This window comes from Sus scrofa, chromosome 7, assembly GCF_054392235.1.
Source record: "Sus scrofa isolate SSC_HxYL_T2T_F1_AM1 chromosome 7, Sscrofa_HxYL_maternal_Yorkshire_Landrace_v2.0, whole genome shotgun sequence".
Taxonomy (NCBI): Eukaryota; Metazoa; Chordata; class Mammalia; order Artiodactyla; family Suidae; genus Sus; species Sus scrofa.
Window position 1 is genome coordinate 110,275,305 of NC_139389.1, and position 12,803 is coordinate 110,288,107.

Here is a 12,803-nt window from a genome sequence, read left to right on the forward strand (position 1 = left end):
CGGTGTTGCCGTGAGCTGTGGTGTAGGTCGCAGACGCAGCTTGGATCTGGCATTGCTGTGGCTCTGGCATAGGCCAGCAGCTGTAGCTCTGATTCGACCCCTAGCCTGGGAACCTCCATATGCCACTGGTGCAGCCCTAAAAAGGACAAAAAGGACAAAAAAAAAAAAAAAAAAAAAAAAGAGAGAGAGAGACAGTTGCTATGATATTGTGTACTTTTTATTGTATCAAAATGGTGTAGAAAGATGTGCTCAGAGCTCTGTCACTCACATCCTTATTCCTTCCACCTCATGCCATCCATCTCCGGTGGGTAACCTCTGTATTAGTTTCTGGTTTATCATGCTTAAATGTATCCTTCTTTGTTTCTGTATGTTAAGAGTCAGCAAACTGTGGCCCACAGGGTAGCCACTGGCTTTTGTACAATTTGTGAAGGTTACTTTCTATTTACAGTTGTGACGAAATACTGGCTGTGTAATATATCCTTGAGCCTGTCTTACCCTCAGTAGTTTGTTCCTCCTGCTCCTGCACCCTATACTGCCCCTCCCCTTCCCCATTGATAATCACTAGTTTGATCTCTAGATCTGTGAGTCAGCTGCTTTTTTTGTTATATTCACTACTTTGTTCGTATTTTTTAGATTCCACATGTAAGGGATATCATACAGTATTTGTCTTTCTCTGATTTATTTCAATTAGCATAATGCCCTCAAAGTCCATCCATGTTGCTGCAAATGGCAAAATTTCTTTCTTTTTTATGGCCGCGTAGTATCCCTTTGTGTATATATTACCACATCTTCTTAATCCATTCATCTGTTGGTAGACATTTAGGTTGCTTCCTTATCTTGGCAGGTGTAAGTAATGCTGCTGTGAACATGGGTGCTTATATCTTTTCAAATTAGTTTTTTGGTTTTTGGGGGTTTTTTGGATATATACCCAGGAGTGGAATTGCTGGGTCATATGTTAGTTCTATTTTTAGTTTTCTGAGAAACCTCCGTATCCATACTGTTTTCCACAGTGGCTGCACCAATTTACATTCCCACCAACAGTGTATAAGGGTTCTCTTTGCTCCACATCCTTGCCAACATTTGTTATTTGTGTTCTTTTTTTTTTTTTTTTTCCTTTTTTGCTATTTCTGAGCCGCTCCTGCGGCATATGGAGGTTCCCAGGCTAGGGGCTCAATCGGAGCTGCAGCCACCAGCCTACCCCAGAGCCACAGCAACGCAGGATCTGAGCTGTGTCTGCAACCTACACCACAGCTCACGGCAACACCGGATCGTCAACCCACTGAGCAAGGGCAGGGACCGAACCCGAATCCTCATGGTTCCTAGTCGGATTCGTCAACCACTGCGCCACGACGGGAACTCCTGTGTTCTTTTTGATGATAGCCCTTCTGACAAATATGAGGTGAAATCTCATTGTGGCTCTGATTGCGTCTCTCTGATGATTAGTGATATTGAGCGTCTTTTCTTGTGCCCGTCGGCCGTCTGCATCTCTTCTTTGGAAAAATGTCTATTCAGTTCTTCTGCCCATTTTTAAATCAGGTTGTTTTTTGATGTTGAGTTGTATGAGCTGTTTATGTAAGTTAAATATCAACCCCTTATGGTCATATCATTTGCAAATATTTTCTCCCATTCAGTGGCTTGTCTTTTTGTTTTATCAATGGTTTCCTTTGCTGTGCAAAAGCTTTTAAGTTTAATTAGGTCTCATTTGTTTATTTTTGTTTTTATTTCCTGTACTTCAAGAGATGGATCCAAAAAAAATATTGCTGTGATTTATGTCAAAGAGTGTTCTGCCTGTGTTTTTGTCTAGGAATTTTATAGTATCCGGTCTTACATTTAAGTCTTTAATCCATTTTGAGTTTATTTTTGTGTATGGTGTTAAGAGAATCTTCTGATTTCATTCTTTTACATGTAGATGCCCAGTTTTCCCAGCACCACTTATTGAAGAGCCTGTCTTTCTCCACTGTAAATTCTTGCCTCCTTCGTTGTAGATTCGTTGATCATAAGTGTGTATCCCCCTGTTTTTATAGATCATGGTTTTTTTTTTGAGCACTACCACTCTCTAAATCTACATTTTAAAATGTAGATCTCTGATCCATGTGGTACTAATTCGTGTATGGTATGAAGTACAGATCCAGTTTTATCTTTTTTCGGAATGACAGTTGTCCCAGCACCATTTCATTTGAAACTGCATCTTTTCCCAGTGAACTTAGAAGCCACCTTCCCCACAGTCTATATCTGTGTATGTACGCGGGTCTGCTTTTGGACTTGTTATTCTGTTCTAGTGGTCTTTCTGTTTATTCATGTGCTATTAAGTACCACACCATTCCTTCACTGAACATATCACTGCTTTTTCCTCTTAACCAAGAACAAGAAGCTGACTTGAGGAGTTCCCGTTAAGAACTTGGTATAGTCTGTGAAGATGCGGGTTCAATCCCTGGCGTTGCTCAGTGGATTAAGGATCTGACGTTGTTGCAAGCTTGCAGTGTAGGTCACAGATGCAGCTTGAATCTGGCGTTGCTATGGCTATAGGATAGGCTGGCAGCTGCAGCTCCAGTCTCACTCCTAGCCCGGGAACTTCTATATGCCACAGGAGCAGCCCTAAAAAGAAAAAAAAGAAGGTGACTTTGAAATATGCTAGTGAGAGTCTTATAGAAGAGTCCTGTTTTTCTAAATTGTTAGGGGATTCTAGTGTATGTAATTATTTGAAATTTATTTTGAAATATGGAAATGAGACAAATTCATATCTGCTTCTTAGAGGAAAAAAAAAAAGACTCTCAAGTGTGCATTTCTCAGTGAGCATATTAAAGATTTTTCCAGATCAGATCAATTTCCCCTGGGATCAGATCAAAAGCAGCTGGCAAGAAGGTGCTTTTCTGTGTCCTATATTACTTTTCAAGGGGTTTCCTTGCTTGGCGCCTCCTCTTTGGCCTAGTCCCGAGCCCTTGGTGTTGGCATGCCTGGGCCTTATCCTCAGCCTCCTCTCCTCTGTCCTCGCTCACTCTTGCTGGGACCTCCATCCAGTCTCGGGTGTTTTACTGTTCCCTGCACACTGATGGCTCCAGAGTCTGTCTCTCCAGCCCAGCCCTTCCCCTGAGCATCTAACCTGAATACACAACTCGGTCCTAACATGTTCAAATCAGTTCTCTTCTTTCCACGCCATCCCCTAACCTATGCCTCCCGGAGCCGCCTCAAGTCTCACAGATGGCTCCATCTTCCTGGTCCCTCCGACTCTGAACTTTGGGATCATCCTGGACTCGTCTGTCTGCACTCAGGTTCAGTCCATCAGCACGCCGTGTTCAGTCTGCAGTGGAAACACACCTGTCATCATCCGCACTGCCAGCCGGGCAGCCACCGTCATTCCCAGCATTGATGGAGCGAGGCCCTCCGGCGGGACACCCCATTCACCCTCGCCTGCCTCAGTCCTACTGCACAGAGCCAGAGTGGCCTTTTTATTTTATTTTTATTTTTAAAAAAAAATTTTTTTCCCCCATTTTCAGCCACACCCATGGCATATGGTAGTTTCCAGGCCAGGGATCTAATCTAAGCTGCATCTGCCACCTGTGCCACAGCTGTGGCCACACCGGATCCTCAAGTCACTGCACCAGTTCAATGCCAGAGACAAGCCAGATCATTCCACTGTGCCACAGTGGGAACTCCCAGAGTGACCTTTTTAAAATATAGGTGAGATCATTTCAGTTGTCTGTTCAGAACCCTCCAGGGGCATTTTGCCTCCCACGGAGTAAACCTTGCTGCCGAGACCAGCTTAGCAGGATAGGGCTGAAGAATGGGTGCTATGGAGCTTAAGGAAAAAAAAGTTAACATAAAAGAAGACACAGGGACGTTTATCTTAATAAAGGTGGGAACCAGGGGACTCAAGGTCTCAGGGACCAAGAGCCCTGCCTCAAGAAACCACACTGCTTTTATTGTGCTCTTCAAGAGAAAAGGGGGTTGTAGGTGCAGGACATAGGGTTTTTTATTATTATTATTATTATTATTTTAAAAGTCACTTAGCTGGTAAATGGTTCAACTTTTTACTCTAAACTATAGGCATTTAAGAATCCTTAGCATTTGAGTTAGCTGTCTATGCATAGCATTTCAGAGAATCCTTACTGTGCTTCTGCATGCCTATTTGTGGCAACCCTGTGTGCCTAGGTTTGTACCTTGGTTCTCTTTTCTAATGCATATTCTGTTAACGACCACTCTTAAACCACTTGGTCATGAGGTTCCTCTTTCTCTTATTCTTTAGAGGACATATCATGCTTGTGCAAATGGCGTGCCAATCTGCACAGGTCCGGCATGCCTAGACCATTGTATTATGTCCTCATTCAGCTGACCCCGCACATAACCCATGCCCTTAGGTCTTTGTTCTTAAGCTTAAGTCATTTACCAGCACTGTGACTGTATTTCAAGCAGGAAGGTGGGATAAAGTAAAGAAGGACAAGATGGAGTTTTCAGCAAAGAGGCTAAGGAAATATAAAAACATGTCTCGCAACACCCTGCAGTCTTTACCACGGCTTAACAGGCTCTACCTGACCTCGCTTTATATGAAGCAGCAGCCTCTGTTGCTCTGTGTTCCCCATCTCCTGCCGGAGGTGTCACTACCTGCCATGTATTCATACACGTGTGTGTTCGCACATGTGTGTCTTGTCCTCATCTCCCTGCTGTCATATAAGCTCCACGAGAGGAGAGACACTCTTGTTAACATACTCAGGTGCCTCAGACAGTCCCAGGCCATAGGAAGCGCTCGGCGACGATTTATTGAGCACTTGAATGATCAGATCGTTGTTTCTGGTTGGTCACTCGTCGTATGCGTGTAGGAAGTGGAACTCTGGAAGGCTGGATGGCCTGTGGGGAGGTGATACTCTGCACGAAGGGTGATAAGAGCCTGAGCCAGGACAGCCCTGTGACTACAAACAGGAGAGGAGTCGAGAGCCGTTTTGGAGGTAGAGGTAATAGACGCGCCATTGGTTGGCTGCAGGGCAGAGGGAGGCATTGAAGGTCACTGCAGGTACCTGGCTTTGGGGACTGGGTGGGTAGTGGTGCCATCCGATGGGGGGGGGGGGCGCAGGAGGAGAGACCTGCCTTGGGGGCTGATGGAGGTCCAGGTCAATAGATAAGCTCAGCAGGGTGGGAGTCGAGCAGAGAGGTCAAAAAGGTGCAGTCGGAGTCCTCTATCCAAGTAGAGGACAGAGCCTTGGATTTGACTGTGGGCAGGGTATCAGGCGCCTCTGAGAAAGTGGTTACAGCGGTTTACATTAGGGGAAGAAGCCAGATTACAGTGGGTCGAAGGGGAAGATGGACGTGGGGATCTGGGGACAGTGATACAGAGAAAGAAAGGAAAGATATGGGGCGGTATTGAAGGGAGTCTTTGTTGAGACTCGTGTGTGTGACACCTGGGGAAAGAGTCGCTGCAGAGGAAATGGAATGGGAAGGCGTCGGATCGGGAGGGGTCGGATAAGACCTTCCAGGAGAGACTAGTTGAGCTTGGACAGGAAGATGCAGGGATGTTTATCCTCCAGGACATGAGGGAGCTTGGAAAGGCCAAGGCTGAGGAGAGGAGGGGATTGGGGGGATTTCATTTCGAATTGGCTTCTTTCTTCTTTTTTTTTTTTTTTTTTTTTTTTTTTTTTTTTTTTTTTTTATGATCTGCCTCCCACTTTATTTTTTTTTTTTTTTTTTTTTTTTTTTTTTTTTAATTTTATTTTCCCACTGTACAGCAAGGGGGTCAGGTTATCCTTACATGTATACATTACAATTACAGTTTTTCCCCCACCATTTCTTCTGTTGCAACATGAGTATCTAGACATAGTTCTCAATGCTATTCAGCGGGATCTCCTTGTAAATCTATTCTACGTTGTGACTGATAAGCCCAAGCTCCCAATCCCTCCCACTCCCTCCCCCTCCCATCAGGCAACCACAAGTCTCTTCTCCAAGTCCATGATTGATTTTCTTTTCTGAGGAGATGTTCATTTGTGCTGGATATTAGATTCCAGTTATAAGTGATGTCATATGGTATTTGTCTTTGTCTTTCTGGCTCATTTCACTCAGTATGAGATTCTCTAGTTCCATCCATGTTGCTGCAAATGGCATGATGTCATCCTTTTTTATGGCTGAGTAGTATTCCATCGTGTATATATACCACATCTTCCGAATCCAATCCTCTGTCGATGGACATTTGGATTGTTTCCATGTCCTGGCTATTGTGAATAGTGCTGCAATGAACATGCGGGTGCATGTGTCTCTTTTAAGTAGAGCTTTGTCCGGATAGATGCCCAAGAGTGGGATTGCAGGGTCATATGGAAGTTCTATGTATAGATTTCTAAGGTATCTCCAAACTGTTCTCCATAGTGGCTGTACCAGTTTACATTCCCACCAGCAGTGCAGGAGGGTTCCCTTTTCTCCACAGCCCCTCCAGCACTTGTTATTTGTGGATTTATGAATGATGGCCATTCTGACTGGTGTGAGGTGGTATCTCATGGTAGTTTTGATTTGCATTTCTCTTATAATCAGCGATGTTGAGCATTTTTTCATGTGTTTGTTGGCCATCTGTATATCTTCCTTGGAGAAATGTCTATTCAGGTCTTTTGCCCATTTTTCCATTGATTGATTGGTTTTTTTGCTGTTGAGTTGTATAAGTTGCTTGTATATTCTAGAGATTAAGCCCTTGTCAGTTGCATCATTTGAAACTATTTTCTCCCATTCTGTAAGTTGTCTTTTTGTTTTCTTTTGGGTTTCCTTTGCTGTGCAAAAGCTTTTCAGTTTGATGAGGTCCCATGGGTTTATTTTTGCTCTAGTTTCTATTGCTTTGGGAGACTGACCTGAGAAAATATTCATGATGTTGATGTCAGAGAGTGTTTTGCCTATGTTTTCTTCTAGGAGTTTGATGGTGTCCTGTCGTATATTTAAGTCTTTCAGCCATTTGGAGTTTATTTTTGTGCATGGTGTGAGGGTGTGTTCTAGTTTCATTGCTTTGCATGCAGCTGTCCAGGTTTCCCAGCAATGCTTGCTGAATAGACTTTCCTTTTCCCATTTGATGTTCTTGCCTCCCTTGTCAAAGATTAATTGACCATAGGTGTCAGGGTTAATTTCCAGATTCTCTATTCTGTTCCATTGGTCTGTCTGTCTGTTTTGATACCAGTACCACACTGTTTTGATGACTGTGGCTTTGTAGTATTTCTTGAAGTCTGGGAGAGTTATGCCTCCTGCTTGGTTTTTGTTTCTCAGGATTGCTTTGGCGATTCTGGGTCTTTTGTTGTTCCATATAAATGTTTGGATTGTTTGTTCTAGTTCTGTGAAAAATGTCATGGGTAATTTGATAGGGATTGCATTGAATCTGTAGATTGCTTTGGGTAGGATGGCCATTTTCACAATATTGATTTTTCCAATCCAGGAACATGGAATATCTTTCCATTTTTTTACATCTTCTTTGATTTCTTTGATTAAGGTTTTATAGTTCTCGGCATATAGGTCCTTTACCTCTTTGGTTAGGTGTATTCCGAGGTATTTGATTTTGTGAGGTACAATTTTAAAAGGTATCGTATTTTTGTATTCCTTTTCTAATGCTTCATTGCTGGTATACAGAAATGCAACTGACTTCTGAATGTTAATCTTATATCCTGCCACTTTGCTGAATTTATTAATCAGTTCAAGGAGTTTTGGGGTTGAGTCCTTAGGGTTTTCTAGGTATAGTATCATGTCAAAGTAGCTCACAGTAATGCCAGGTCCTTAACCCACTGAGCAAGGGCAGGGACCGAACCCGCAACCTCATGGTTCTTAGTCGGATTCGTTAACCACTGCGCCACAACGGGAACTCCTCGTCCTCATTTTATAAGGGCACTAATCCCATCCTGGGCTCTACCCTCATGACCTCATCTCACCCTAATTCGTTCCCAGAGGCCCCACCTCCAAATACCATCACACTGGGGATTAGGGTCTCAGTGTGTTAATCTAAGGGGCCACAAGCATTCAGTCTGTAGCTGCACCTTATATGTGCTTTATGCTAACCTGATTGGGTAGGTTCTAGTTTCTAAGTTAGATACCCCTCTACCAGGGGAGGAGGAGGAAAGTGAGGCTTCCGGGGGTCTACAGCTATGTTGTGGCCAGTGGGAAGTGGGAGGGCTGCCTACAGATCTAACTGAGGAGCCCCCAGCCAGTGGACATGAGGGTCTGGAATCCCTTTGTTTTGTTTGCATAACACTGCCCAAGACAGAGAGCAGAACGTGTCACCCACACACTGGCTAGAGATGTTGGCTGCAAGAACTCAAATACTCAGCCCCGAGCCACACGATAGGGCTGTATTCAGGAATTGCCTGGGACCTGGGACCACTACCTGTCCCTTCTCCTGGCACCACAGTCATAGCTGCACCAAAGATTCCTTCTTAGAGCCAGGCTGTCCTTGGCTCCAAAGTTGTCCGACGTGGGGCCTTTGGAGTCGGTGGGTCACTGACTTGGCTGTGGGGACTAGAGCTGAATGAGCCAACCAGACCTGGGGAGGAGAGGGAGGAAAGGTAGTCTGATTAAGTTTTGTCTCAAAGTGTCTGTTTTGGGGTTTGTCCCTGCATTGATCTGCAAGGGAATGAGGCAAGTAATGGCCCCTCGGGGACTTTGAGGACTTTGCTCTCAATGTCAGCCGTCATTTTCAATCACCCTCTCCCTCCCAGCCATTAATTTTGGCCCAGGATCATGGGGACTTGTCCATCTATCACTCCTAATTGACACTAAATGATCTGTCAGTTTATTGATGAACGGCAGGAGTGGAATTGTCACAATATATTTTACTTTCTAACAACTCCTCCTGACAATTTTACCTTGTCCATCTCACTCTCCTCACATAAATCTCCATTGGCCGCTCATTCCTTCTCATGGGCTGTTCTGGTGCCAGCCCCTTCCACACCATCCGCACGCGTCAAGGACATCAAGATGGCCCGGAACAGCCGCGTGCCGGTCCTGAGGTTGCCCCTTTCCCTCCTCCTTCCCTCTTTTCCTCCTGCCTTTTTTTTTTTTTTTTTTTTTTTTTTTTAATGGCATAGATGTTCCAAGAATACTAAAGGGCTTCTGTCCTCTCCCTCTGTGTCATTGCCATACCAGAGCGTCTTTACCTTCTTGTTAGCAGCAAGTAGTTAATTCTTATTAGGCTACAAAAGTGTGAAAGGCAAAAACTCACAGGGCTGCCAGGCTTCTAGATCTGTAAGCACAGCCACAGACATATGCTTTGTCCTCTTAAACCAGTTCTGTTCCAGGATGTCCATCCCATAGAAGTGAGTTTTGTAGGAAGGTGTCACAGAGGGTAGGTTCGCTGGAGCTTGCCCGCTGGTGTGCAGATGTGCCCAGCTGTGGGGTGCTCTGTCCTTGGACCTGCCGGGCCCGGCTTAGAGCTGCCATGGCCCCTGGGGTGTCATCTGTAGCTGCAGGCAGTCTCATCCGTCCTTCTCAGTTTTCCATTCAGCTGTTTCCAAGTGCCCCAAGTCCTGAAAAAGATGGGGAAATTCTGGGTTTTATACACACACACACATGTGCACGCACACACTCTAAAAGAGAATATATATTCATGTATATATAGTATATAGTTATATATAGTATGTAGTTTTATGTATATATAGTATATAGTTATTTCTTCTTAAGAAAATGTACTTATAGATGTGAAAAATGCTTTATCCTTTATGAGGCCAAGGATGAGTAGAGGAGCTTGATAATATGTAAAAATATCATTGCCCTCCTCCCTCCTTCTTTTCCTGCTGAAGATAATTTTTGTTAACTGATAGGGACTGTTTTTGTTTATTAACCATCATTCTGTTACCATGCCTATCAAAACGAATAATGCTTCCTTAATGTCATCGGATATCCTTCCATTGTCTCAAAGATGTCTTTTTATAGTTGATTGTGAAAAGGGCAGATCAAGGTCCTCACCTGTATGTAGCCATTGGATGTCTCTGGTCTCTTGGATTCCACACTACCCCTCACCCCGCCCCCACCTCTTTTTTCTCCCATGCCACTGACTTTCTTTCTTTCTGTGGTTTTTAAGAAACTGGTCCTGTACAGTGTCCCACATTCTGGATTTGGCCTATTGCTTCCTAGTCATGGTGTTTACCTGCTTCCTCTGGCCCCATGTTCCCTGTGAAGCTGGGAGTCAGATCGGGCTAAAGTGGTGGTTAGACGCAGACTCCCTGTTTGGGCGGGAGTCCTTCACAGGTGGTCCTTCTACTTGGCATCCATAGGCACAGCTGTCCAGGGTTCCACTTTAGGTGAGGCTGTGATTAATCTTTGGGGTCAAGGCTGTAGCCTCCGTGTTACATTCCCTCCAAACTCCCAGCCAGTGATCAAAGCAACTGTTGATGATTGCTGCCTTAGAGGGTGTCAGAAGATTTTCTAATTTTCACTTATTAACAGAAAATTCTTCCATAAAGTACTTTTACCTGGAGTTCTTTGGTGGCCTAGCAGTTAAGGATCTGGCATTGTCACTGCTATGGCACGGGTTTGATCCCTGGCCCAGGGATTTCCACATGCAATGGGCACAGCCAAAAAAAAAAAAAAAAAAAAAAAATGAGAGAGAGAAGAACTTTCTGTCATCAACTGTTTGGTTGCTTGAAATATGATTACGATACCTGTAATCCTGTTTTTTCCCCCCTCCAGTCTTTTTATTTTGAAAAACTTCAAAGCTATAGAAAAGTTGTGAGAATGGTGCAACCGATACCCTGTTATAATGTTTCACTGCATGTGGCACTTTTCTTATTCTCTGGTTTTTTGTTTTTATTTTGTACTGAACGGTCTGAAAGGCACAGCTACCTTTGCATTCGCATTATTTAACTAGTAAATAGTTACTTTACAAGAGTTTTGTTTTGTTTTTTGGGGTTTTTTGGTTTGTTTGTATTGTTTGCTTCTGGGTCTGTAGTGTTTGGCACATATAGGTTCTCAGTACGTTTTTGATCACTGAGTGACTACTGGGCATTTATTACAGTGCTCCAGGAATTTAAAAGGGACCAGGTATCCCTGAGTTCTTGACATTCAGATTTTCATCAATAAATATAATTTTCATTAGAAGCATTGAGAATTTATTTTTCACGTGCTACAAAATTTACTTTTCACTAGAGCCACAGAGAACCTAGAATTGACATGACACGGCAAGGGTCCTGGGCCTCATGGGTGAGCAGTTATTTAGTTCTCAGTGAGGTTGGTCAGGCATCAGAGGTGAGAGTCCGTTGAGAAGAGACCATCTCAGGTAGTTTATTATGCATCCATTTCCAGCAGCTGCGCCCAGGGCTCGGGCACCACGTCCCTGTTTCTGTGGCTTTTGGAGGTGCCCTCGAGACTCAAGCCTCCATCTTGCTTTATCATCACTGCTTCTGCCTGCACGTGTGCTTTTCCTCCATGTGGCAGATTTCGAAAGGGGGGCTTCGGGGCCAAGCAACGACTTATCTCTTTACTGTACCTCTTACATTGGTTTGTTCTGTGTGGGCTCCCCACAGAGGAATTTCTTGCTCTGATGGAAAGATGGCAGAGGAGGAACTAGAGAAGTTTTTACTTTAATGACCTTAAGAGAATTCACCGTTTTTTTTTTAATTGGAATTTAATTGTATTGCTCATCACTGCAAATCATTTACGTTCATTGGGATCCGAAGATGAAATAAATTACATCAAACTCTGTCCATTGAAACAAGTAGTGAGGTGGGGAAGGTTGGGAATGTCGAGCTCATTCTGTCCTTGTCCTTTCTGTCTTCAGACAGTTGTGTTGTTTTGGTAGCTGTTGGGCCGGGAGGAGTGAGGATGAGGGTTGGACGGTGGCGATGTCGATGGCAGGGCTTAGCTGAGCAGTTGTTCCCCGCCGAGCCCTGAAGTGTGCACAGCCGTGGGCTACTTACTGGAGGTGGTCAGGCACAGGGCAGAGGTGAAGGTGAGCATTTGTTCTTTCTGCAGACACGGGACCAGGGCGCTGCCCCTCGCCCAGCACATGCCCCCAGTCTAACTTCAGGAGACAAAATCTCCCCCCCCCCCCACCATATTCTGCCTTATTATGGAGTAAGCTCTGTTAGCCCTTAAAGCGCAAATGTGAGTTGAGAAAGGTGAATCATTTCCCGAAGAGGACTGCGTGAGAGAGAGACAGAGTAGGACGTAGAGACAGTACAAATCCTATATTTTAGACGTTGTATAACCTCATGTCATCTTTTGAGATATTAGAACTCTCAGCGGATTTTTAATTTTATTTATCTTTAAACAAATCATAGTATAAATTTCAAAAAAATTAAGAAGGATGGGATATGAAATGGAGGTTTCTCTCTGCCTTTCCTTCGCCCCCAGATGCCCAGAGTCTTATCCTGGAGACAACCACTGTCCACCAGTTCGTTTTTCAGTTTCCTCCCATTTGCAGAAAAAGTAGTTGAATACATACTTTTATGCCCCCCTCATAAATGGTAATATATCTTTTCTGCACCTTTCTTTGATCATATAACAGTATTTCTTGGTGATCTTTCTAAATCTCAGTAGAGTAGGACTGCCTCATTTTTAAGGGCTGTGTAGTACTCCAGAAGTTCCCAGCTCAATATAAATAATCATGAGCAGACAATAGGTGTGATATTTTCCCAGGCTGTGAAAGCAGACTTGCAGTGTTTTCCATGTAATGGCCATAATGCGACTCTTTGGAAAGTATCAGAAAGGCTTCAAATGTGGTACATAGAGATTTCATAGGCTCCGGAAGAGATGGAGCCTTTTCTTCATTGAGGATTGGGGGAGGGACATTTTCACACAGGTCCATTTGGATTGATAAAAGCAGTATTCTACGTGATGTCATTGCAGTTTAGGGCCTTGGATGACTA

The 12,803-nt window shown here is 44.0% G+C and overlaps 1 protein-coding gene across 11 annotated transcripts in view; it reads left to right on the forward strand.

Annotated features, from left to right (window-relative positions):
- IFT43 (intraflagellar transport 43) overlaps nt 1–12,803 on the forward strand; it is a 131,969-nt gene that overhangs the window by 39,123 nt on the left and 80,043 nt on the right. The gene's annotated exons all lie outside the window — the stretch shown is intronic.